The sequence below is a fragment of the Hypanus sabinus genome, chromosome 5 (genome assembly GCF_030144855.1).
Source record: "Hypanus sabinus isolate sHypSab1 chromosome 5, sHypSab1.hap1, whole genome shotgun sequence".
In the NCBI taxonomy this organism is placed as follows: domain Eukaryota; kingdom Metazoa; phylum Chordata; class Chondrichthyes; order Myliobatiformes; family Dasyatidae; genus Hypanus; species Hypanus sabinus.
The window spans coordinates 158,698,619-158,726,515 of NC_082710.1; the positions used below are offsets into that span (position 1 = coordinate 158,698,619).

At 42.8% G+C, this 27,897-nt stretch overlaps 1 protein-coding gene across 8 annotated transcripts in view; it reads right to left on the bottom strand.

Annotated features, from left to right (window-relative positions):
• syngap1a (synaptic Ras GTPase activating protein 1a) overlaps window positions 1-27,897 on the bottom strand; it is a 640,363-nt gene that overhangs the window by 512,074 nt on the left and 100,392 nt on the right. The window lies entirely within an intron of this gene.

The window sequence follows — 27,897 nt, forward strand, 5'->3', positions numbered from 1 at the left end:
TGCTTTAAGTTTGCACACTAATCTCCAGTGTGGGACCTTGTCAAAATCCTTTTGAAAATCTAAATATACCACATCCACTGGCTCTCCCCTATCCACTCTACTAGTTACATCTTCAAAAAATTCTGTAAGATTCATCAGACATGATTTTCCTTTCACAAATCCATGCTGACTTTGTCCGATAATTTCACCTCTTTCCAAATGTGTTGTTATCACATCTTTGATAACCGACTCTAGCATTTTCCCCACCACCGATGTCAGACTAACTGGTCTATAATTCCCTGGTTTCTCTCTCCCTCCTTTTTTAAAAAGTGGGGTTACATTAGCCACCCTCCAATCCTCAGGAACTAATCCAGAATCTAAGGAGTTTTGAAAAATTATCACCAATGCATCCACTATTTCTTGGGCTACTTCCTTAAGCACTCTGGGATGCAGACCATCTGGCCCTGTGGATTTATCTGCCTTTAATCCCTTCAATTTACCTAACACCACTTCCCCACTAACATGTATTTCCTTCAGTTCCTCCATCTCACTAGACCCTCGGTCCTTTACTATTTCCAGAAGATTATTTATGTCCTCCTTAGTGAAGACAGAACCAAAGTAGTTATTCAATTGGTCTGCCATGTCTTTGTTCCCTATGATCAATTCACCTGTTTCTGACTGTAAAGGACCTACATTTGTCTTGACCAATCTTTTTCTTTTCACGTATCTATACAAGCTTTTACAGTCAGTTTTTATGTTCCCTGCCAGCTTTCTCTCATAATCTTTCTTCCCTTTCCTAATTAAGCCCTTTGTCCTCCTCTGCTGGTCTCTGAATTTCTCCCAGTCCTCAGGTGTGCTGCTTTTTTTGCTAACTTATATGTTTCTTCTTTGGGCTTGATACTATCCCTAATTTCCCTTGTCAGCCACGGGTGCACTACCTTCCCTGGTTTATTCTTTTGCTAAACTGGGATGAACAATTGTTCTAGTTCATCCATGCGATCTTTAAATGCTTGCCGTCAACCCTTTATAAGTATCATTTGCCAGTCTAGTTTAGCTAATTCATGTCTCATACCTTCAAAGTTACCCTTCTTGAAGTTCAGAACCTTTGTTTCTGAATTAACTATGTCACTCTCCATCTTAATGAAGAATTCCACCGTATTATGGCCACACTTACCCAAGGGGCCTCGGATGACAAGATTGCTAACTAACCCTTCCTCATTGCTCAATACCCAATCTAGAATGGGCTGCTCTCTAGTTGGAAGTAGGAGGAAACCAGGGCACCCAGGTGAAACCCACATGGTCACAAGGAGAACATGCAAATTCCACTCACAGACAGTGCTGGAGGTTGGGATCAAATCCATGTCTTTGGAGGTGTGAGGAAGCAGTTCTACCCACTGTGCCACTGGGCCACCCTTCCTTTTCCTTTAAAAACATCTCCCTATTTCCCTCCATCTTTTGACCCATTTGCTTTTCTCAGGATAGACCATCCGTGGAATCAGATTTTCCCCCAGCATTTTAAGAGGTATCTTTGTCCCCAACAATTTATGCTGTTTGAACTATATTCTGCTTTCAATTCTTCTGAATGAAGTAGATAACAAAACATTTCTCTCCATAAAATTCCACCTGCTACTTCCTTGTCCATTCAGCTGATATTAAAAAAAAGTTCTTTTGTCTTTTTTCACTACAAAACCTTGACTTAACATCACCGAAGGCCATGGTGGTGGTTAGTGACTAATACCAACACACTGGTAATCCACTGGTAAAAGCCCAAGAAAGACCTGTTAATCCCACTTGGCTTTATGTTCTTGAGCCACTGCTTCACTTAGGCCAATATTGTACTCCCAATGTCACAGCCCTGTGAGCCTCTTTGCGTATCAACCTATGACCCATTAATTGTCTTTTGAAAATCTAGATATATTCCACCCACTGGATCACCCTAACCACCCTTGCTAGTATACCTTCAACAAAACCCTCTAAATATTGGGCAAACCCCATCTGTTCTTATAAACAACTTGCCCCTGACTAACTGTGTTATGATTTCCCATGTTATCACATCCTATCAGCATTTAGCTAAGAACAGGTATAAGACTGACAGGTCTATAGATAGGTTCCTATTTTTGTTCTCCCTCTAAATAGCTGTGTCACTTTTGCCACCTTCTAATCAGCCAGAAAGCAGGGGCTTTTTTTGTAAGATAGTCACCAATGTGTCTGCTGTCTTTGTGGCACCATCCTTTTCAATCTCAAGCTGTACAGTGCCAGAAACAGGGGATTAATCCAGTTATGGCTCCATAAATGTTCTAGGTTGTTAGTAACGTTAATAATTTTGCTCCACACTGTTGTTAAACATTTAATTCGCCTCTGTTTATTGTGTCCTAGAGTCATACACCCTATCACATCCATACTGCCAATTTTGCCCGTCTACATTAAACCCATTCATGCACTCCAGGTACACATTCTTCTATGTTCAGCCTATTTAAGTGTCAGTCTAAATGTTTCATGCAGGTTGGGTCAGTGGTGAGGAAGGAAGATCAACGTTTGCATTCATTTCAAGAGGACTAGAATATGAAAGCACGGATGTAACGCTGAGGCCTTGTAAGGCATTGGTCAGACTGCACTTGGAACATAGCGAGCAGTTTCGGGCACCTTATCCTAAAAAGGATGTGCTGCCATTGGAGAGGATTCAGAGGAGGTTCACAAGAATGATCCCAGGAATGAAATATTAATGTAGGACGAGCGTTTGATAGCTTTGAGCTGCACTCACCGGAGTTCAGAAGAATGAGAGATGATCTCATTGAACCTATTGAAAGACCTTGATAGAGTGGACACGGAAATTTCCTGTAGCTGGGGAGACTAGGACCAGAGGGAACAGCCTGAGAATACGAGGTCATCCCTTTCAAACAGAGATGAGGAGGAATTTCTTTAGCCAAAGGCAGGTGAATCTGTGGAATTCATTGCCACAGGCAATTGTGGAGGCCAAACCATTACATATATTTAAAGTAGAGGTGGACAATTTCTTGATTAGTAAGGACATTAAAAGTTATGAGGAAAAGGCAGAAGAATCGGGTTTAAACAGATAATAAATCAGCCATGACGGAATGGCAGAGCAAATTTAATGGACCTAATTCTGTTCCTATGTCTTGAGGTCTCTTAAGTGTAGTACTAGTATCTTATCACATCACCACCTCTGGCTTCATGTTCCAAACATGAACATGATGAACTTTGCATTAGCCTTCACTATGGAAGACACTAGCAGTGTGCCAGAGGACCATGAGTGTCAGGGAGCAGGAGTGAGTGCCATTGCTATTACAAAGGAAAAAGTGCTGGGCACACTGAAATGTCTTAAGTGGATAGATCACCTACACCAGATGGACTACATCCCAGAGTTGAATGAGGTTGCTGAAGAGATTGTAGATGCATTGGCTTCAAGAATCAATTCATTTTGGCATGGTTCTGGAGAACTGGAAAATTGCAAATGTCACTTTGTAAGCAAAAGAGGGGAAATTATAGGCCAGTTATAGGTGAGGTTCATGAGGATGTTTCCAAGAATGAAGGGGTTAACATATGAGGAGCATTTGGCAGCTTTTGGCCTGTACTCATAGGAATTTAGAAGAATGCGGGAGATCTCAGTGAAATCTACCAAATGTTGAAAGGACTAGATAGGGTGGAGGTGGAGAGGATATTTCCTCTGGTGGGGGTATCCAGAACTAGAGGACGTAGCCTCAAAATTGAGAACTGAACCTTTAGAACAGACATAAGGAGGATTTTTTTTAACCAGAGAGTAGTGAATCTGGAATGCTCTGCCACAGACTGTGGTGAAGACCAAGTACGTGGCTGTATTTAAAGTGAAAATTTAGTTTCCTGATTGGTCAGGCAGCAAAGGTTATGACAAGAAAGGAGGTGTTTATGGGGTTGAGTGGGATCCAGAATCAGCCATGATGGAACGGCAGAGCAGTCTTGATGGGCTGAATGACCTAATTCTGCTGCTATGTCTTATGGTCTTATATCAACCACTCTCTTCGTTTAAAAAAAATCTCTTAACAGATCCTCCTTAAAACTCCCTCCTCTCACCACAAACCTATGGCTTGTTTTGATAACTTTACCATGGGAAAATGATTTTAACTATCTATCCTGTCTGTGCCTCACATAAACTTATATCATCCTGCATTTTCATTCTCTCCAGAAAAATAAAATCCAATCTATTCATTTTTCCCTCATAAATAAAATCCTCCAATTCTGACCACATCCTGGTGAATCTCCTCTGCACTGTCCCCAGCACAGTCACAAACTTCCTTTAGCAGGGTGACATGAACTGCACACAATATTCCAAGTGTGGTCTAACCAGTGCTTTGTAAGATTGTAAGGTAACAATGAAACTCTAACATTTTGTGCTCTGAGCTATGAAGTCTTCTGTAATGGAGGCAAATACACGATGGCTTCATTTCTCAGCCATTTTATAACAACCATTATAATTTATCCTGTCAGTGTCTCTTGGGGACCCACATTTAATGTTGCTATCCTTATTTACATAAGCTGCCACTATAATTTTTGTTGAGTGTTTGCAAGTTTACTAATAATCTATTTTCTAGTGATGTGGTCAGTTCTTGCCATCTCTTGAAATTCTCCCTACCTTCAGTCTTATTACTCTCTTTGGAAACTTCCCAAGTCTCTTGCATTCTCCTTAATCTCCTTGGTGAGCCACTTGGCACATGGAGATTTTGTTTCTATTCTCATTAAATATGACTCCTGTTATAAAATATTTCTTCAAGTGCCTGCTGTTTTTAATCAAGCGATAAATAATTTAATCTAACTGATTGGATGTGGGGATTACGGGTAGATAACATTCTGAATGCAATTTGAAAAGGACATTGATCATTTGAACCCAGCAGGTAACAGAGGAGATTCAGCAGGATGTTGATGAATATACCTACAATGCACCTATAGCTATCAACTCACACTGCACACACGTAAACCATTCGGCCCATCCTATGCATGCCAACCATCAAAGACCCTTCCACATCATCACCATTTACCAGCAATTGGCCTGTAGCCTTCTCTGCTTTGGTGAATCAACTATGGTCTAAATACTTCTTAAATGTTACGAGAGTTTCTGCCTCCAGCAACCCCTCAGATAGTCCTTCCAGATTCCTCTGAGGAATACTTAACAAATGCATACAGTGATAATAAACCTGATGCTGAAAAGATTCCTCCTTGTGACCCCTCTTTAACTCCCTACCCAAGTCTTCTGCTTATTGATATCTCTGCTTTTGGAAAGAGTTTAAAAGTGCCAACTTTGCCAATGCCTCTCATAATTTTGTATCTCCCTTTCAAGTTTCTCTTTCCATTTTCTCTCCCCCAAGAAAAACAAAGACAGACTCTCAGTAACCAGTCTCTGCCCATAACCACGATACCCCTTCATGTGGTAGTGGTCATACAGCATTTGGAATATTGCGAGCAATTTTGAGCCCTGTTTTAAAGGAAGGATGTGCGGCTGTTGGAGGGGGTCCAGGGGATATTTACAAGAATGATCCCAGGAATGAAAGGCTTAATGTATGAGGAGTGTTTCATGTCTCTGCATCTGTACTTGATGGAGTTCAAAAGGATGGATGTTCCCATTGAGTCCCACTTGTTACTGAAAGGCCTGGATAGTGTGGACTTGGAGATCCTCCTATTAGCAGGAGAACCTATGATTTGAGAGCACAGCCTCAGAATAAAGGGACACCCCTTTAAAACTGAGGTGAGGAGGAATATCTTCAGTCAGAGGGTGGTAAATCTATGGAATTCATTGCCACAGACCAAATTATTGGGCATATTTAAAGGAGAGGTTGATTGGCTCTTGATTTGTAAAGGGGTCAAAAGTTAAAGGGAGAAGACAGGAGAATAGGATATTTTAAAAAATCCAGGATTGAATGATGGAGCAGACCTAATTCTGCCCCCAGATCTTATGATCCTAACTGGAAGTTTCCCATGTTATCTTCTGTGAACACAGACACAAAGTAGATGATATTAATTTATCTGCCATTTTATTACTTCCCAGTATAATTTCTCCTGCCCAGTGTGTAAAGGGTCCACAGTGGGTAGAGTTGTTCTTTCACAGCTCCAGAGTCCTCGGTTCGATCTCTAGCGTTGTGTGTGGAGTTTGCACGTTCTCCCTCTGCATTCCTCCTGCACCCCCCACCCATTTTCTTTCCCACATCCTACTGATTGGTGGGTTAACTGATCTGAGTACACAGGTCAGGAGAATCTAGGAGGAGTTGAGAATAAAATGGCTTGTATGCAAGTGGGTGGCTGATATCTGCTGTGATATATGTAGCCAAGGGACTTGTTTTTATGCTGTATGTCTTTATTTACTTCAGCTTATCTTCTGCTCTTTACATATTGTAAGAAGTGCTTACTTTTCTGTTCCCTTCATGTCTGTTCCTGGTTTATTTCTGCTTATTTATCAATGCTTTACTGAACCCTAAGATGTTCCCAATCCCCAGGCACATTTATTCAACCGCATTACGAGCCTTTTCCTTTGATCTGAGATCCTATCTTTAATATCCCTTGATAGCCAAGGCTGGACCACTTGTCTCAGTGGATTTCTTTGCCTTAAAGCAATAAACATTAAATGTAAATGATGCATTAATGCTTTAAAAGATGTGCTTTAGAATTAGCCATGCCTCGGTAGAGACGTTCCAGTGCGTAGTTACAAAATTGGCAATGATACAGTGAGCCGAAGTGTTGCTGAGATGTGTCCCGGCCTCAGAAGGTCTAAACTCAGTTCAGTAACACATGCAAAATGCTGGACAAACTCAGCAGGTCAGGTGGTATCTATGGAAGGAAACAAACAGTTGACATTCTGGGGCGACACCCTATATCAGGACTGATCTGCAGACCTGTCTGAAGCATTGACAGTTCATTTCCCTCAATAGGTTCTGTCTGTCCAGAATCAGAATCATGTTCATCGTCACTGTTGTGGAATGAGTTGCTTTGTGGCAGCAGTACATTGCGAGACAAAAAAAATACTGAAAGTTACAACAAATAAGTATTGTAAAAGAAGATTAGTGAGATTGTGTCCATGGGTTCGCAGACTGCTCAGAAACCCGATTGCAGAGGGGAAGAAATGTTCCTAAACTGTTGAGTGTAGGTCTTTCGGCTCCTGTGCCTTCCCCCTAATGGTGGTAATGGGAAGAGTAAGCCTAAGCATTCATGGGGAGAACGTACAGACTCCTTTCAGACTGTGGCTGGAATTGAACCTGGGTCACTGGTACTGTAAAATGTTGTGTTGGCCACTAGCTATTGTGCCGCCTCAGTACCTGCACTCTAATAAGACCATAAGATAGAGCAGATTTAGACCATCTGGCCCACTGAATCTGCTTTGCCTGATTTATTTTTCTGCTCAACCCCACTCTCCCTGCCTTCTCCCCGCAACCCATGACACCTTTACTAGTCAAGAAGCTATTAACCTCCACTTTAAGGGTAGTGCAGAGGATGTGTTCTACATGGATTTTAGTAAGGCATCTGACAAAGTTCCACACAGTAGGCTTATTCAGAAAGTCAGAAGACATGGGATCCAGGGAAGTTTGGCCAGGTGGATTCAGAATTGGCTTGCCTGCAGAAGGCAGAGGGTCGTGGTGGAGGGAGTACATTCAGATTGGAGGGTTGTGACTAGAGGTGTCCCACAAGGATCTGTTCTGGGACCTCTACTTCTTGTGATTTTTATTAACGACCTGAATGTAGGGGTAGAAGGGTGGGTTGGCAAGTTTGCAGACGACATAAAGGTTGGTGATAGGTTGTAGATAGTGTAGAGGATTGTCGAAGATTGCAGAGAGACATTGATAGGATGCAGAAGTGGGCTGAGAAGTGACAGATCGAGTTCAACCTAGAGAAGTTATGGGGTGTTAGCTTTCATAAGTTGAGGGATAGAGTTTAAGAGACGCGATGTAATGATGCTGCTCTACAAAACTCTAGTTAGGCCACACTTGGAGTGCTGTGTCCAGTTCTGGTCGCCTCAGTATTGGAAGGATGTGGAAGCATTGGAAAGAGTACAGAGGAGATTTACCAGGATGCTGACTGTTGAGAGAGTATGGATTATGATCAGAGATTAAGGGAGCTAGGGCTTTACTCTTTGGAGAGAAGGAGGATGAGAGGAGACATGATGAGAGAGAGAGTGCAGAGGCTATTTACTAGGATGTTACCTGGGTTTCAGCACTTAAGTTACAGAGAAAGGTTGAACAAGTTAGGTCTCTATTTATTGGAGCGTAGAAGGTTGAAGGGGGATTTGATCGAGGTATTTAAAATTTTGAGAGGGATAGATAGAGTTGACGTGAATAGGCTGTTTCCATTGAGAGTAGGGGAGATTCAAACGAGAGGACATGATTTGAGAGTTAGGGGGCAGAAGTTTAAGGGAAACACGAGGGGGTATTTCTTTACTCAGAGAGCAATAGCTGCGTGGAATGAGCTTCCTGTAGAAGTAGTAGAGGCCAGTTCAGTTGTGTCATTTAAGGTAAAATTGGATAGGTATATGGACAGGAAAGGAGTGGAGGGTTATGGGCTGAGTGCGGGTCGGTGGGACTAGGTGAGATTAAGAGTTCGGCATGGACTAGGAGGGCCGAGATGGCCTGTTTCCTTGCTGTGATTGTTATATGGTTTATATGATTATATGATAGAGGTGTACAAGATATTAAGAGGAATGGATAGAGTGGACAGCCAGCGCCTCTTCCCCAGGGCTCCACTGCTCAGTACAAGAGGACATGGCTTTAAGGTAAGGGAAGGGAAGTTCAAGGGGGATATTAGAGGAAGGTTTTTCACTCAGAGAGTGGTTGGTGTGTGGAATACAGTGCCTGAGTCAGTGCTGGAGGCAGATACACTAGAGAAATTTAAGAGACTACTAGACAGGTATATGGAGGAATTTAAGGTGGGAGGCTACCTGGGAGGCAGGGTTTGAGGGTCGGCACAACATTGTGGGCTGAAGGGCCTGTATGTGCTGTACTATTCTATGTTCTATGTAAATACACACAATGGCTTTACCTTCACAGAAATCTGTGGCAATGAATTCCACAGATTCCCCACCATTTGGTAAAAAACTTCCTCCTCACAGCATAAAAGCATTTCCTTCTATTCTGAGACTATGCCTTCTGGTTCTAGACTCTACCACATTTGGAAACATCATCTCTATGTTCACTCTGTCTGAGACTTTCAATAAACCAATACCAAGAGACTGCTTGAGATGAATAATGCTATGTCCCAGTGTGATGGCAATTTTCAAATTGCCCAGGACAAAAGCAGCCTGTCCACCACCTCTTCCCTTCCGCCGTTGACATATTGTGACCACAGTGTGCACTGTCTACAAAATGCACCAACGTGATTCACATGAGCATCCTGACAGCACCTCCCAAACCGACCACCTCTACAGCCAGGAATGCTGAGGGCAGCAGGTACAGGGAACACCACAAGAGGCTGCAGACACTCCAATCTGCATCAACAAGATCTCAGTGGGTTGGACAAATATGAGGAAGAACGGAAGGTTCTGTTATAGAGGGGAATACCTATGGTGGATATATGACATCTCCAAGAGGACCACAACCTTGTCATTGCATTTGAAGGCTTGTGTGCCTCATTGACCCAGAGAGCCTTATGCTGGATCTTTGTAGGGTCATCCATACCAAATAGGTCAAAGGGTAGAGGCCAGACTAAGAATGGTCTACTGGCCCTCCAGGTTCAGGGATTCAGCTCAGTGCTGACAACCCTGACTGCTAAAGCAGAATTGTTACGGAAACAGCAATGAAGAATCCTTCTACAACTGAGTGTGATGGTATTCCTGTGTCTCGAACTGGGACTCGTGTGACTGACAGTAGTGAACACTGAGAGAAAGCTACAGACACGATGAAGGAAGCCCTGATCACACTGAGAGATGGAGAACCTTCATTGCTGCCCTAAACACCAATGGCGCAATTACCAGTAAATAAGCAAATTAGTATTTCTTGTGGCTTAATAACAAAAATACTACTAAATGGTGATGCTGGAACCTTTGGAATGCTGAGAGCACGTCAGTTTAAGGTGGATTTACAGGAGGATTATGTCAAATGCTAGAAGATAGAGAAAGTTTAAAGGAGGTGTATGGAACAGAGAATGGTGGCGGGTAGCGGTAGAAGCAGATATGATAATGGCAATTAACAGGTTTTTAGACAAGTACATGAAAATGCTGAAAATGGAGGGACATGGATCATGACCAGGCAGATATTTCTAGTTTGATACGGCATCAAGGTTAACAGAAACATTGTGAGCTTAAGTAATAGAACCTTCCCTTCTTTTTTAAGGCATCCTTCCCACTCAAAACCCTAACTTCCACCAAAGCGACATTCTTTAAGGAGTTGTGTGACCTGCTCTCATGATTGCCTCTGGTGCTTCAAAACTTGGATGCGCAGGGTCAACGCGTAGGTAAGAAGGCAGATGGCCATTTGGCCTTCATTGCAATGGGGTTGAATTGTAAAAATAGGGTGGCTTGGTTGAATTTCTGCGGGGTACTGGTGAGGCTGCACATTGAGGATTGCACATACTATTTGTCCCCTTACATATAGTAACACTGGAGGCAGTCCATCCACAAAGCCCAGCCATACAAAACACTGGGTCAGGCAAATAAACAGTTGATGTTTGGGCCAAGACCCTTCAACGCAACTGGAAAGAAAGAGGTCAGAAGCCTTCATGTATTTATTCTGGTATGATCTATTTCTTCACCGGGCGAATTGTTAGGATGAGAGAGTTGCCCTATCAAGAGAAGTTAAAGAGTTTGGGGGTGTATTTCTTTGAGTTTAGAAAAAGGAGGGGTGATCTTATTCAAGCATACAGGATCCCAGATATAGTGAGATGTTTTACTTGTGGGAGAGTCTTGAACAAGAAGACAGAGTTACAAGCAAAGGGCTAGTCATTTAAAACCGAGATACACAGAAATTTCTACTCTCAGCGTGGTGAATCTGGAGAATTCCCTGTCCCCCCACCCTCAGGGTGGTGGAATCAGGATCACTAAAAGTATTTAAAATGGAAGTGGATAAATATTTGAAGCTCAAGCGATTCTGCAGAGGTTGGAAATTTTGAGCCACGCACACAAAAATGCTGGTGCAACTCAGCAGATCAGATGACACCCTTAACGACCAGATCCAAGATTTTTTGTGATATGCACATTGAAATGTGAATTGAGTCACTAGTGTTAACAATCAACACACCCAAGGGCTTGCTGGGGGTTTCCATGCGTTCTGGTGCCAACAAAGGTCCCACTGATGAAGGGTCTTGGACTGATATCTCGATTTTCCATATTCCTCCACAGATGCTCCCTGACCCACGGAGCTCCTTCATCATTTTGTGCAGCTTGAGGGGCTGAATGGCCTACCTGCTCCTATTTTTATGTGTACCCTGTGTCCATGACTCCTGAGTGCTGGCTTGAGCCTCTGGGTTACAAGTCCAGTCACCGTAACTTCCAGTCAAATAGAGAAAAATTCGCAGAACAGTACTTGGATTCAATGAATTCAGTTAATCGATCCCTGGGATTTATGTAATGGACAGTTGGACTGAAGTTTAGCCATTGTGGAGCAGGTTCCTGGGCTTGAACTGGAACCGGGACCACTGAGAATGGTGATTCACTGATGGAACAGCTTCCTCTCTGGTCCAGAGACCCCATCCTCAAGCGCTGTGTGTGGAGTTTGCACACTCTCCCCGTTACAGTGTGGGGAGCCCAACAACATGTAGGTCAGTGGGTTTAATGGTTACTGTAAATTGTCCCTAGTGTGTGGGTGAGGGGTAAAATCTTGGAGGGGGAGTTGATGGGAGTGTGGGGAAAATAAAATGAATTATGGTAGGATTGGTGGTTGATGATCTGCATGGACTTGATGGGCTGAAGGGCCTGTTTTCATGCACTGGATATACATCTGAGGTGTTTCTACTTGAGCTGGATACCACCCCCTCACCCTGACATGTAGTGTTTGAGTGTGGAACTCAACAACAATGCTCAGGATGCCAAAGGTGAATTCAAGTCCAAGGCCGGTATTCTGTTGTTAATCAAAGGTAGAAAGGGAAATGGACAAATGTAACTGAGATGAAGATGGGCCAAGGGTGAGCAGTAATCTAATGGATTGGCAGAATAGACTTATGCAGCTCAATATCTGACACCCACATTACAGGCTGATCGGACATAGAGGATGTGTCTCAATAAGGGGAGAAGTGATGAGGGATGTGGGTATCATGTTAGGTGGAGACACCAGCTGCTCCTCTGACCTCTGATGATCAAATTTGATTCTGTGCCCCTGAGATTCTTCATGCCCCCTCTTCTGTGCTGTCCAGAGACAGGGAAGGCATCTCTGTGCACAGTATCAATGACAACCATTCAGTCGCCATGTGTACCATCATCTCTTTATCAAGCTCCCCTTCCTGCTTACACCTGTTAAACATCTCTCAACACTCTTCAACTTCTTCTCCAGGACAACTTGCATTGTCACTGACACCTAATCACTCCTCTCCTCCTTTGCCCCAAACTCTCTGCCCAACCCTCTTTGCTCCCCCTCTCCTTGTTCCCTCCCTTTCTGCTCTCCTCAGCGCCTGCTGATTTTACCTCCCACCACTCCCTCTCATCCACTTGGCATATCCTCTCTACCCTATCTCTAGCCACTCCTTCTCTGCTTCCCTCCCTCCTGCTCTGCAACCTCTCACTTCCCCCACCCCCTCCTCTCTCTGCTCACTCTCTCTCCCCATGCAAACCACCCTACCATGAACAAACTCCCTCCTACCTGTCCCCAGAGCGATCTGTGAGTGGTGCTTTCCAGGTCCACCATTCTTGCACTTCCCTCCTTAAGGGGGTGGGGGGGGGGGGAGTTGCTAGAGATATTGCTGCATTCCTCCCAAGGAGGGCTGTTCCATACTCCTCCAGTCTGAGAAATGCACTGGGTGTGTATCTCACCCCTCCTCCCGCTGCTGACAACGTAATGGCTAAAAATTTCACATTCCCAGATCTGGGTCATTTATATATAACAGAGAGAGGTGCCTTCCCTACTCCAGCTCCCCTGAGACCTCACTGAGCAGGTAGAAACACATCCACTCAATGCCATCCCTACACCTGCTCTCATCCTTACATAGTCACACACTCACACCACCTCCAGCCCTTCAAACTCCCATTTCACAGCCCTGGGCCAAGTGGTTTCTGAACATCCATGTTTGCCATATTGGTTCTTTTATCACTAAACTTAGTTAGGGTCATCAGACACAGTTGGAGTCCTCATGTTATGGACGCTTATTTCTCAAAATGATAGTATATTGGAACTGTTATTACTTTATTATCGTCAGATGTACCAAGATACAGTGAAAAGCCTATCTTGCACTCTGTTCATACAGACTCAATCATTACACAGTGCAATCAAGTGAAAGACTGGCCAAATACAGAATAAAGTGTAACAGCCACAGAGAAAGTGAAATGCAGGTGAACATTGCAAGAGGTAGAATGCGAGCACTAGAGTCCATTTTATCATACAAGAAGTCCATTCAAGAGTTTGATAACAGCGAGATACAGCTGTCCTTGAGCCTGGTAAGATGTGTTTTCTGGCTTTTGTACCTTCTGCCTGAGAACATGCAGGGTGGACAGGGTTTTTGGTTAGGCTGGTCACTTTACTGAGACAGCAAGAAGTCCGGGGCGGTGAGAGTGGTTTCTGTGATGTGCTGAGCTGTATCCACAACTCTCTGCAGTTACTGGCAGAGTAGTTGCCATACCAAGCTGTTTGGCATTCAGATGGGATACTTTCTACATCATATCAATAAAGGTTGGTAAGGGTCAATGGGGAAATTGTCCAAATTCTTTAGCCATTCAAGAGTCTGACAATGGTAAAATAGAAGTTGTCTTTGAGCTTGGTTCTATGTACTTTCAGGTTTTGTATTTTCTGCCCCATCGGAGAGAAAAGAAGAGAGAATGTCCAAAGTGGTAGATACTGGTGTCGGTGGTTGTCCCATTGTGTATTGGGTTACCCAGGCTTGTTCAGGCTCTGGGTCAGTTCCTCTGCAGCCCCCATCTTCCAACTGGTGGAATACATTTTTCATTAAACAAAATAAACTTTATCCATAATAAAAAGGTGTTAGTTGCCCACTCTGTGCTGGAGAGGTGTATTGTTGTCTGTTTCTATTGTCAGGAAACCCTTTAGTCTGCAGAGTGAAGAACTCAAGCCCTTCTGCCACTTGTATTCTATTCTGTCTGCAATCCCCATCAGTCTTCTATCCCAGGACAATTTTATGATGGCCGCATATAAAACACAGAACATCACACCACTGTACAGACCCTTTGATCTGCCAAAGTGTCAACACACACTCAGTGGCTGCTTTGTTAGGTACAGTGGCATGCAATAGTTTGGGCTCCCCGGTTAAAATTTCTGTTTCTGTGAACAGCTAAGTGAGTAAAAGATGACCTGATTTCCAAAAGGCATAAAGTTAAAGATGACACATTTCTTTAAGATCTCAGGCAAGATTACTTTTTTAATTCCATCTTTTACATTTTCAAAATAACAAAAAAGGAAAAGGGCCCAAGGCAAAAGTTTGGGCACCCTGCATGGTCAGTACTTAGTAAAATCCCCTTTGGCAAGTATCACAGCTTGTAAATGCTTTCTGTAGCCAGCTAAGTGTCTTTCAATTCTTGTATGTGGGATTTTCACCCATTCTTCCTTGCAAATCACTTCTAGTTCTGTGAGATCCTTGGGCCATCTTGCATGCACTGCTCTTTTGAGGTCTATCCACAGATTTTCGATCATGTTTAGGTCGGGGGACTGTGAGGGCCATGGTAAAACCTTCAGCTTTTGAGGTAGTCCATTGTGGATTTTGAGGTGTGTTTAGGATTATTATCCTATTGTAGAAACCAGCCTCTTTTGATTTTCAGCTTTTTTACAGATGGTGTGATGTTTGCTTCCAGAATTTGCTGGTACTTAATTGAATTCATTCTTCCCTCTACCAGTGAAATGTTCTCTGTGCCACTGGCCTCAACACAAGCCCAAAGCATGATCAATCCACCCCCATGCTTAACAGTTGGAGAGGTGTTCTTTTCATTAAATTTTGCACCCTTTTTTCTCCAAACATATCTTTGCTCATTGTAGCCAAAAAGTTCTATTTTAACTTCATCAGTCCACAGGACTTGTTTCCAAAATGCATTGGGCTTGTTTAGATGTTCCTTAGCAAGATGCTGAATTTTGTGGTGAGGATGCAGGAAAGGTTTTCTTCTCATGACTTCCATGAAGGTCATATTTGTGCAGGTGTCGCTGCACAGTAGAACAGTGCACCGCCACTCCAGAGTCTGCTAAATCTTACTGAAGGTCTTTTGCAGTCAAACGGGGGTTTTGATTTGCTTTTCTAGCAATCCTACGATTAGTTGTCTCGGAAAATTTTCTTGGTCTTCCAGACCTCAACTTGACCTCCACCTTTCCTGTTAACTGCCATTTCTTAACTACATTGCGAACTGAGGAAACAGCTACCTGAAAACGCTTTGCTATCTGTTTATGGGCATCATTTATCTTAATTTTCAGAGTGCTAGGCAGCTGCTTAGAGGAGCCCATGGCTGCTGATTGTTGGGACAAGGTTTGAGGATTCAGGGTATTTATAAAGCTTTGAATGTTGCATCACCTGGCCTCTCCTAACAATGACTGCGAACAAGTCATAGCCCTAACCAGCTAACTGAGGTCTGAGACCTTGGTTAAAGTTATCTGAGAGCTCAAATCTCTTGGGGTGCCCAAACTTTTGCATGGTGCTCCTTTCCAGTTTTTTCCTCTCTAAAGTTGTACAAAACAAAATTAATACACTGATCTTGCTTAAAATGTTGAACAAAATATTTTGTCTTTAACTTTATGACTTTTGGAGATCAGTTCATCTTCGACTCACTTAACTATTCACGTTAACAGAAATTTTGACCAAGGGTGTCCAAACTTTTGCATGCCACTGTATATCTGTGTTAGGCAACATTCTGGAGTTATGTAAATATAGCAGATATTAATTCAAATAAAAACCAGGTTTCAGTTCTTATTGTAAATGCAAGAAAAATTCAGGAAACTTACAATTAACCTTCTATTTTCTTTTGTAAATTGCAAACAGTAAATTGAAGTCAGAAGCACAGGCTTCTCCTCAGAATAAGAAATTGCACCTGCATTAGCCTTATGTTAAAACAATGGGATTGTATTAATTGCCCTGCATCAACTATGGGTTTAAGGAGTTCACACCATCATGCTGGTGTGCAAGCCGAGGTATTTGAACATTCTGAAGTGTCTTCTACTGTAGAAATGTGAAGTTCAAAGGAAGCATTGTCTTCATATAGTTTTGAAGTAACCTATGTCATTATGATTACTGAAACTATATTGAATCACCTACTGTTACCATTGATCTTAAGGACATATGATATGTAATGTATTTTGAATTTGTGAGCCTCTACTGAGAAGGTAGCCAGAATGATGACTGCTCATTGTGATGAACTACTAAATCACCAGCTTCACTGACTTTGTTCACAGTCACAGTATTTGGGGGCTTGTCTGGGATTTGTTTGTGACACACTGCGTGGCCAGCCACCTTAGCAGTCTAAGATGGTGAGTAGTTTCAAGAGTAGCACCTATGCTTAAATTTGTTCAGGTCAATGACCGACCATGGGATTACAAAGCATCAATGAACACGCCAGAGAGCTGAACTGATAGATATAAAAGTGTGGTGTGTGTGTGCTTGTGTGTTTGCATAAGGGACCAGATCTCAGCCAGTTTTGGGTAGCTTGGTGTAACAGGACCACGTGATGTGAAAGGTGGTTACTGACCGTATGGGATACCATATATATTAGTTCAGGGGACTCTATAGTAGCATCCCTGTTTGTGAGTGTGCTTGTGTGTTAACAGGTAAAAGTTTGATACTTTGGGTAACAGACTTTTACATGGAAAGGAAGGCAACAGGCATTATAAGTTCAGTGGAGTAAATAAAAGATTGCAGGGTATGTACTTTGTGGTTTTAAGTATTTAATTTTTATGTCATTTTTATCCATCCCTTATACACATTTGCTTAATATGGGGATTGGTGTGAAGATGAAAAAGGATCTAGTTTGGAGATATTTGAGGGAGAGGTTATACCCAGGTGTAACTGTTGGGATGATACCAATTGAGATCAGGCAACATCGGGTCAAGGATCCTGATGAGCCAAGCCAGTCCTTGACTCTGATTACTACCATTCACAGACCCTTCACCCCTGGGGAGAAGCAGATCATTTTGTCTCGGCTGCCCTCACTTAAGGTTGCTTGTGGGAATTCAGAATTCTGCTGCAAGCTCAAGGAAATGATTGAAATTCACCAGCACACCTCAAAGATACCCATGTGTTGGAAAAAGTGAAATGCCCAAGGAATACGTGTGATAGTATGGCCCAGGGAGAGCAGACCAGTACATAGGCAACCACTAGGAATGCAGAGAGGTATCGCTTCTTTAAGGGGGAAGTGAGGTAGTGCACTGGGGGAGGTCAGTGTCACTGGGGAATGTTAACATCAGTGGTTCAGAGAGCTGATGCATTTGCCATAGATTATGCTGAGTGTAAATACTGAGTATATGAGGAATACTCAGGGTTAGACAGTCCGGGGGGTTGGGGGGGGGGGGAGGAGAGAGGGATAATCCAGTCTTCCTGAGAATGCTGAAGGAAGGCCTGAGCTCAGCCTACCAGCGGCCAAACACAGTTAGAAGGTTAGAAGCACTAAATGTAGTGCAACTGCCTGCAGAGATAGCAGCAATTAAAGACACAACAGAAAGGGGAGAGCAGGTTGCAGAAAGGGAAGGAGTGTGCTGATCACAGGACAAAGACAGCAACAGAAAAACATGATGCAACAGAAGTTGAAAGTGTACAGGAAGAAACTACTAGAGCCAGTTTAGTAAGATTATGCAGGAGTGTGAAGGACCATTATTACCAGGTGAGTTAACACGATGAGGGACAGTGCAAAACAGCAGCAACATAACTGCTGATTGGAGAGACAGATCCAGATCGTTCTCCCACAGCTGGATGAGCAAGTCATGGTGAGGGAACTGCATGAAAAGGCAGGGTTTGCTCCCAGGTGGATAGGACCACAGGTGTCGCTTCTGACAAATGACTCCTCTGCAGACCTGGTGAGGCAGCCAGTGGACACAGTGAACTCAGGTTGAACAGGATGACTCACCTTCTTGTTGCCCAAGCAGACAGAACAATGGATCAAGTCTATCCATTAACAGTGTCTTTACAGATTATCTAAGAGATAAATACTAACCTGCTGCATCACATCTGACCACAGCTGATCAAAGTAGACACAGAGATGAAACAGAATGGAAACACAAGTGCAGAAGGCAGAGAGAGCATGTTAGCAAATCATGAATGCATTTTAAAGTAAGACTCAACAGGACTTTGTAATAAGGTCTTGGAGGTAAATGATTAGTTGTGCAGATCAGAATAGAAAGATATTGGGGAAGGGATCAGAGTTAATTCCACAAACTCTATGGCAAACCAGACTGAGAGAGACAGAAGAAATTGCACACAGCATCGGAAAGCAGCCCCATGCACCCCCATACAATCTCTTCTCCCTCCTGCGTCTGGGAAAGGGCTCCGAAGCATTCGGGCTCTCACGACCAGACTACGTAACAGTTTCTTCCCCCACGCTATCAGACTCCTCAATACCCGAAGCCTGGACTGACACCTTGCCCTGTTGTCCTGTTTGTTATTTATTGTAATGCCTGCACTGTTTTTGTGCACTTTATGCAGTCCTGTGTAGGTCTATAGTCTAGTGTAGCTTTCTGTGTTGTTTTTTTTTAATACGTAGTTCAGTCTAGTTTTTGTACTGTTTCATGTAGCACCGTGGTCCTGAAAAACGTTCTCATTTTTACTGTGTACTGTACCAGCAGTTATATTCGAAATGACAATAAAAGTGACTTGACTTACTAGCTGAATGAAGAGTGAACACAAATAAGCTGAGTTCTTCCAGTGGTTGGGTGAGTAAAAGGACAGGATGGGAAGGGGTGCCAACAGTACGTGGTTCTTACAGCTATCCAAATAGAGAACACCCCAAACCCCCTGTAAGTTGATCAAAAAGCATGCTGATAATTTTCTGTCATGGTATGGGATACCCATGAAACTAGAACAAAGCTACATAGAATAACTGCTGACAACCATTTCTGATAGTTTTAACTAACAGATTGAAAAGGTGAAGAGAATGTGATCAAATATATGTAACACTATATTGTCATCTCTGTGACAGTATTGTAGATAGCCAGTTAGAGATGCTAGATAGTCATGGGGACATGACAGGTTAGTAATTAGGGAAAGGATCTAAAGTGAAGAGCATTTTTGCAGCCCTACTTAATCAGATCCTCCTTAAAGGTTGGTCTTTCTGGGACAGATTTCTATCCAGAGGCTATGAGGAGGTACATTAGGGAGTATTCTTGAGTTCATATCTGTTTTATTCACATAAGAACCAAGCTTCAGTTCTTATTGTAGATGTAAATAAGATCAGGAAACTCACAATTAGCTTTCAGTTTTTTTTCTGTAAATTGAAGTTACAAGCACAGACTACTCCTCAAAGTAAGAAATTGCATTTATGTCAGCCATATATTAAAACAATGGGGTTGTGTTAATTTCCCTGCATCAACTATGGGTTTAAGGAATTTGCACCATTGTGTCAGTTCAAGCAAGTGACCCAGCCAAGGTATTTGAGCATTCAGAGTTGTCTCCCACCTTAGATGTAAAATTCAAAGGAAGCATTGTCAAACCAAGGTATTGAAGTTATGTCATTGAACTATTGAAATTATGTTGTCTCACCTACTGTTTCCATTGATCTTACAGGTATAAAAATGTGATGTACTTTTGAGTTTGTGAGCCTCTACCGAGGGTGTCTAAAGAATGATGCCTGCTCATTGTAATGAATAAAGACTTCTGTATCACCAACTTCAGTGTCTTTCTGGTGACTTTATTCAGTCACTACATTAGGTACACCTGTACACCTGCTTGTTAATGCAAATACAGTGGAATGCAAAAGTTTGGGAACCCCTGGTCAAAATTTCTGTTACTGTGAATAGCTAAGCGAGTTAAAGGTGACCAGATTTCCAAAAGGCATAAAGTTAAAGATGGAAAATTTCTTTAATATTTTAAGCAAGACTACTTTTTTTATTTCCAACTTTTACAGTTTCAACATAATAAAAAAGGAAAAGCAAAAGTTTGGGCACCTGCATAGTCAGTACTTAGTAAGATCCCCTTTGGCAAGTATCACAGCTTGTAAATGCTTTCTGCAGCCAGCTAAGAGTCTTTCAATTCTTGTATGTGGGATTTTCGCCCATTCTTTCTTGCAAAACGCTTCTAGTTCTGTGAGATTCTTGGGCCGTCTTGCATGCACTGCTCTTTTGAGGTCTATCCACAAGTTTTCGATTATGTTTAGGTCGGGGGACTGTGAGGGCCATGGCAAAACCTTCAGCTTGCACCTCTTGAGGTAGTACATTGTGGATTTTGAGGTGTGTTTGGGATCATTATCCTGTTGTAGAAGGCATTCTCTTTTCATCTTCAGCTTTTTTACAGATGGTGTGTTGTTTGCTTCCGGAATTTGCTGGTATTTAACTTAATTCATTCTTCCCTGCACCACTGGCTGCAACACAAGCACAAAGCATGATCAATGCACCCCCGTGCTTAACAGTTGGAGAGGTGTTCTTTATATGAAATTCTGCACCCTTTTTTCTCCAAACATACTTTTGCTGATTGCAGCCAAAAAGTTCTATTTCAATTTCATCAGTCCACAGGACTTGTTTCCAAAGTGCATCAGGCTTGTTCAGATGTTCCTTTGCAAACTTTTGAAACTGAATTTTGTGGTGAGGTCACAGGAAAGGTTTTCTTCTGATGACTCTTCCATAAAGATCATATTTGTGCAGGTGTCGCTACACAATAGAACAGTGCACCACCACTCCAGAGTCTGCTAAATCTTCCTGAAGGTCTTTTGCAGTCAAATGGTGTTTTGATTTGCCTTTCTAGCAATCCTACGAGCATTTGTCTCGGAAAGGTTTTTTGGTCTTCCAGACTGCAACTTGACCTCCACCTTTCCTGTTAACTGCCATTTCTTAATTACATTCTGAACTGAGGAAACGGCTACCTGAAAATGCTTTGCCATCTGCTTATAGCCTTCTCCTGTTTGTGTGGGCATCATCTATTTTAATTTTCAGAATGCTAGGCAGCTGCTTAGAGGAGCCCATGGCTGCTGATTGTTGGAACAAGGTTTGAGGAGTCAGGGTATTTATAAAGCTTTGAAATTTGCATCACCTGGCCTCTCCTAACGATGACTGTGAACAAGCCATAGCCCTAACCAGCTAACTGAGGTCTGAGACCTTGGTAAATGTTAACTGAGAGCTCAAATCTCTCGCAGTGCTCAAACTTTTGCATGGTGCTCCTTTCCTTTTTTTCCAGTCGAGAATTGTACAAAGCAAAAATAATACACTAATCTCGCTTAAAATGTTGAAAAGAATGTTTCATCTTTAACTTTATGATTTTTGGAAATCAGTTCATCTTCTATCTTTGACCGGGGTGCCTGAACTTTTGCATGCCACTGTATCTAATCAGCCAATCTTGTGACAGCAAATCAAAGCATGTAGACACGGTCAAGAGGTTCAGTTGTTCAGACCAGACAGGGTGGTTTGAATATCTCCGAAGCTGTTGATCTTCTGAGATTTTCACACACAACAGTTTCTAAAACTTACAATGATGAACAAAACAACAATGACAATAAGAAAATCTAGTGAGCAGCAGTTCTGTGGGTTGTTAATGAAAGAGTTGCACTCATTAACAAAGTGGCACTGAGTGCATGCAGCTGTAAACTTTCCCCAAGAGCAGAGGAGCCCAGACCTAAAGGGAAGAGGTTTAAGGTGACAAATAGGAGGTTTGGGAAGGGGGGGGGGGAATCGGAGGAAGATTCCCCCCCACTGTGGGGGCTGTGGAGCCAGAGACTTGCACAACAATCACTCTGATGGGAATGTACTATTGACCCCCACAATAGCCACTAGGATATTGTGGAACAGATATACAGACAGATTAAGGAGAAGTGTTAAAACAATAAGATTGTTGTCTTTGGTGACTTCAACTTCCCTAATATAAACTGGGACATTCCTAGTGCAAGAGGTTTAGATGGGGCAGAATTTGTTAGGTACGCCCAAGAGGGTTTCTTAAATTATTATGTAGATAGTCCAACAACAGGAGGGGCTGAACTGGATCTGATGTTGGGGAGTAAGTCTGGCCAGGTGACCAGTCTTTCAGAGGGTGAACAGTTAGGGAACAGTGACAGCAACTCCTTAATTTCCAAGGTAGCTTTAGATAAGGATAAGTACGGGTCTTGTGAGAGAATTAAATTCCAGCAGGGTAAATTACAAGGGAATTAAACAGGATCTAGCGAAACTTAAATGGAAAGAGCTGTTTTTGGGCAAGTCCACATCCAACATGTGGAGGGTGTTTAAAAACTAACTGCACAGAATTCAGGACAGGTATGTTCCAGTCAGGACAAGGATGGCAAGTTAAGAGAACCTTGGATGTTAAGTGAGGTGATGAATTTAGTCATTGTCATTTTTTGTCATTTAAAGTGAAAATTGGATAGGTATATGGACTGGAAAGGAATGGAGGATTATGGGCTGTGTGCGGGCCAATGGGACTAGGTGAGAGTAAGCGGTCGGCACAGACTAGAAGGGCCGAGATGGCCTGTTTCCGTACTGTAGTTGTTATATGGTTATATAAGAAGGAAAAGTATGTAAATCTTAGGAAGTTAGGATCAAACAGAGCCCTTGAAGATAATCAAGAAGCTAGAAAAGAACCCAGGAAGGGAATTAGGAAAGCTAGGAGGGGTCATGAGAATTCCTTGACAAGTAGGATTAATGAGAATCCCAAGGCATTCTATACATACATTGAGAGTAAGAGAATCACTAGGGAGAGGGTAGGACCACGCAAAGATAAAGTGGGGAACATTTGCTTGGATGCAGTGAATGTGGGTGAGGTCCTTAATGAGTACTTTGCATCAGTATTTACCAAGGAGAAGGAGAGCCATGAATATTAATGTGATGGGGCATTTTGGAGTAAAGCAGGGGCTAGTGTTGGGTCTCCTAGAGCATTAAAGTGGATAAGCCCCCAAGATCTGATGGGATATATCCCAGTTTATTCAGAGGTAAGTGAAGGAATTGACCAATATCTTTGTGTCCTCTCTAGCCTCAGGAGAAGTTCCAGAGAACTGGTGAGTAGCTAATGTTGTTCTGTTACTCAAGAAGGGAGACAGGGATAATCCTGGAAGCTATAGACCGGTGAGTCACATGTCAGTGGTGGGGAAGTTACTGAGAGAATTAGCAGGGGTAGCATTTATAAGCATTTGGAAAACCATGGCCTAATTACGGAGAACCAGCATGGCACTGTGTGGGGCAAATCGTGTCTTACTAACTTGGCTGAATTTTTTGATGAGGTGACTATGGTGATTAATTAAAGTAGGGCTGTGGATGTTGTCTACATGGATTTTAGTAAGGCTTTTGACAATGTCCTTTATGAGAAGCTCATCCATAAGATTGAGATGCATGAGATCAATGGTAAATTATCCATCTGGAAGACATAGGGTAGTGGTCGGGACCTATTCTGGCTGGAGATCTGTAATTATTGGTGTTCAACAGGGATCTGTACTAGGACTTCTGCTGTTTGCAATGTGACCAGGATGAAAATGTAGATGGGTGGGTTAGTAAGTTTGCAGATGATATGAAGGTTAGTGGTGTTGTGGTAGCGTAGGTGACTGGTAAAGAATACAGTGGGATATACATCAGTTGCAGATATGGGTGAGGAAATGCCAGATGGAGTTTAACCTGGTCAAATGTGAAGTTTTGTACCTTGATAGGTCAAATGTAAAGAGACAGAACACTGTTAAGGGCAGGGCCCTTAAAAGTGGTGAAGAGCAAAGGGACCTTGAATCTAAGTTCATAGCTCCCTGACGGTGGCTACACAGGTTGATGGGGTGGTTAAAAAGGCATATGGAATGCTTGCCTTTAGTATTCAGGTCACTGAGTTCAAAAGTCAGGAAGGTATGTTGCAGTTTTATAAAATCCTATTAGGCCACATATGTGGTATTGCATAAAATTCTGGTTGCCCCATTATATGAAGGATGATGAAGTTTTGCAGAGAGTGCAGAAGACAATTTATTGATTTCCATAGAGGTCTCCTGATCTGCTGGGTTCCTCCAGCAGTTTAATGTGTGTTGCTTTAGATTTCCAGCATCTGCAGAATTTCTTGTTTTCCAGGATGTGGCCTGGATTAGAGGGCATGTGCTATTACAAGAGGTTGGGGAAACTTAAATTGTTTTCTCTAGAGCGGCAGAGGCTGAAATGAGAACTGATCGAAGTTTATAAGATTGTAAGAGGCATCGATAGAGTTGACTGATAGTATAATTTTCCCGGGGTTGAAATGTCTAAAACCAAATGGCATGAATTTAAGGTGAAACAGAGTAATTTCACAAGAGATGTGAGGGGCAACTGTGTTACACAGAGAGTGGTGGGTGTCTGGAATTCGCTGTCTGGTGGTGGTGATAGAGGTAGATACACTAGAGACTTTTAAGAGATGTTTAGATAGGCACATGAGTATGAAAATGGGAGGACATGGACATTGTGTCGGCAGGTGGGATTAGTTGGTGGTTTGATTACTAATTTATTTGGTTCAGCATTGTGGGCCAGAGGGTCTGTTCTTGTGCTGTACTGTTCTATGTTCTATTTAAGTATCTAAGCAAGCACATGATTCACCAAGGCAGAGAAGGTGCTGGTAAATGAGATGAGTATCAGTGGTTGTTCCTGTGCTGTGAACTTGATAGGTTTGTCACCCTCCTTTTCTCTTTCACTGTTTTCATTCCCCGTTGCAGTTACATCATTGAACCTCCCACCTAATTCACCCACGTTTATCCCCCGACTTGCTCAATATAAGAGGTCTTTGGTCTCTTACTGCTTCGCTGATCCTGTTTGTGAGCTTCCTGCTAAGATGCATCTGTAGAAGTGCACCGCTGACACTTCCAATCAGCCCCACTTTGGTTCTGGTTCTCAGTCCCTCCCGCCTCACCCCCAGGAACACGTCAGTATAGGCTGCCAGAAACCTCTGCCCTTATCAGGGGAGGATGAAACCAGAGGAGCTAGATTTAGTGGAAGGAGGAAGAGTTTTAGTGGTGATCTGAAGGGGACCCTTCTCACCCAGAGAGCAGCAAGTACCTGGAACACACTGCCAGACAGAGTGGTGAAAACACAGCATTGACAGCACTGAGGATCGCTCCAGATGTGCATTTTTATCACCCAGGTATAGAAGGTTGCCGACTAAGTGCTGGAAGATGGTAAATCGGTAAATTTAAAATTAATAAGTTGGTTCAGTATTTTCACATGCCCAAGGTACAGTGAAAAGCTTTGTTTTGCATGCCATACAGATCACTTCATTACAAGGCACTGATGTAGTACGAGGGAAAAGCAGTATCAGAATGCAGACTAAAGTGTTACAGTTAAAGAGAAAGTGCAGTGCAGGTAGACAGTAAAGTGCAAGGTCCCAATAAAGGACTCTTCAACAGTGGGTTAGCAACAGCTCTACAGCAGGTGGGATGCCCAGTGGATAATGTTGGTACACAATGGCCTGTGTGATTCATTCTGTGTGATTCTCTGATTCAAATATCCTGGGAAATTCCTATTCATGGTCATCTTTAATGCTGGTTGCCAAGATAACCAGTTCAGGCCAACTGCTTGTTAACCTCATTACTCAGGCACCATTGATTTGTAGCATGCAAGTGCAGCCGGCATGAATAGTATTTAATGCCCCCACCCCACCCGCTTGTTGGGATATGGAAGGGTCAACCAGACTGGTAAGTTTGGAGTCACCCATGGGCCAGACAGCAAATATCCATTCCTGAAGAACGTTAGTCACTCAGAGTGGTTGTTATGTGGGCTTCTGTGTTGCTTCGAATTGTTGACTGATTTAAATTTCACTGATGCACTGAACTTGGGTCTTCATGCACTGTAGGTCCAAATCCCTTCATTATTAGCCTGGCCACATAGCCATTGTATTATCACCAGACCATTACAAAATCAATATGAACAGACACTCATGCCAGTTCGACCACTCTCTATGATCATAACATGATTGTACCCCCAGTTCTGTACCCACTTACCCCCAGTGACATTTCATCCCCTTGCTGATCAAGAATCAACCCACCTCAAATATTAAAAGTCTCTGCCTTCACAGGAAGAGAGTTCCATAGACTCTTCACCTTGAAGGCAAAACAAAAATAATTCTCCCCATTTGCATCTTAAATATACAACTCTATATTTTTAACCTGCGACCCTCAGTTTGATTCTTCCATGAGAAGGAATATCCTCTTCACATCCACCTTGTCAAGATCTTGTATATTTTACAGATATAAACCCAACCTGTCCAACCTAACTTTAGAGGATGTAGGATCCGTGTCACACTTTGGGTTATAAGAATGTGGTGGTGAGGGGATTAAAGAGTTAACTGTATAGAGTGGACAACAGATTTCTTTACTTGGAGGGTATTAGGTCAGTCATAGTCATCCAGCACAGAATCTGGTCCTCGCGCATCAAGTCATTGCCAACATTAACCATTCATAGATACCAATCCAATTCTATTAGACCATAAAACAAAAGAGCAATTTGGTCCATTGAGTCTCCTCTGCCACTCCATCATGGCTGATTTATTATCCCTTTCAACTTCATTCTCCTGCCTTCTCCTATAACTTTTGACACCCTTACTAAACAAGAACCTACCAACTTCGACATTAAATAATACCCAATGACTTGTTTTTCCACAGCCATTTGTGACAATTACCTCTTTTGATTCCACAGATCCATCTTTTGGCTATTCTCCCCACATTGCCATCTGCTCTCCCCAAGTTCCACCCTTCACCCACACACTAGGGACAATCTGTCGCGGCCAAGGAGAACATGCAAACTCCACACCCGGTCAGTGCTGAAGTTTAGGATCAAACCCAAGTCTCTGGCAGCATCAGGTGGCGGCTCTATCCACTTTGCCATGGCAGTGCTTCCTGTGGATTGTAGAGCAGCCCAGTAGTATTTGTTATCATTACTAAAACTGGTTGTTGTTTTTCCAGATTATTAATCAGATTAAAGGTGCACAGGTGCAGCAGTAGGATTTGAAGTTACTCCTCTAGATTACCAGACAGGTAACCCAGCCACTCTGCTGCCACCATAGTCTAGTTATTAAAGAGGGACTTAACTGCTCAATACCTGATAGGATGAGTTGCAAGAGATAGACAAGAGCTGGGACTGGTTAAGCTTCCCTTCACTAGGGATTTTTTTTCTCTGGAGAATTTGAGGCCGATTGGAGATCTGCTAGAAGTTAGATGCACAGTGGTGAGTATCCTAACTGGTTGCATCATGGCCGGGTATGCAAACACCAATGTTCAGGTACAGAAAATAAAACAGAAAGCAGTGGATACAGCCCAGTCCATCACAGGCAAGGCCATCCCTGCCACTGAGCACATCTACAAGGAGCGCTGCCACAATAAAGCAGCATCCATCTTCAAGGACCACCATCATCCAGGCCGTGCTATCTTCTTGCGAGTAACATGTAGAAGGAGATACAGGATCCCTCACCACCAGGTTCAGGAACAGTTATTAAACAACAACTATCGGCTCCTGAACATGTGAGGATAACTACAGTCTCTACATCTCAGAACTGATTCTATGCTCTGCAACCACATTTTAAGGACACTTTACAACTCATGTTCACAGTGTTATTTTTTCATGTGCACATTGGTTTAGAATGGCAATCCATGCATGGTGACAGAAGAAATGAGTGTTTTGCATCTGTATTTACTCATGAGACAGACAGGGTCTATAGTACTGAGGAAAAATGGCATTGACTTCATGGACCCTATACAGATTACAGAGAATGGGGAGA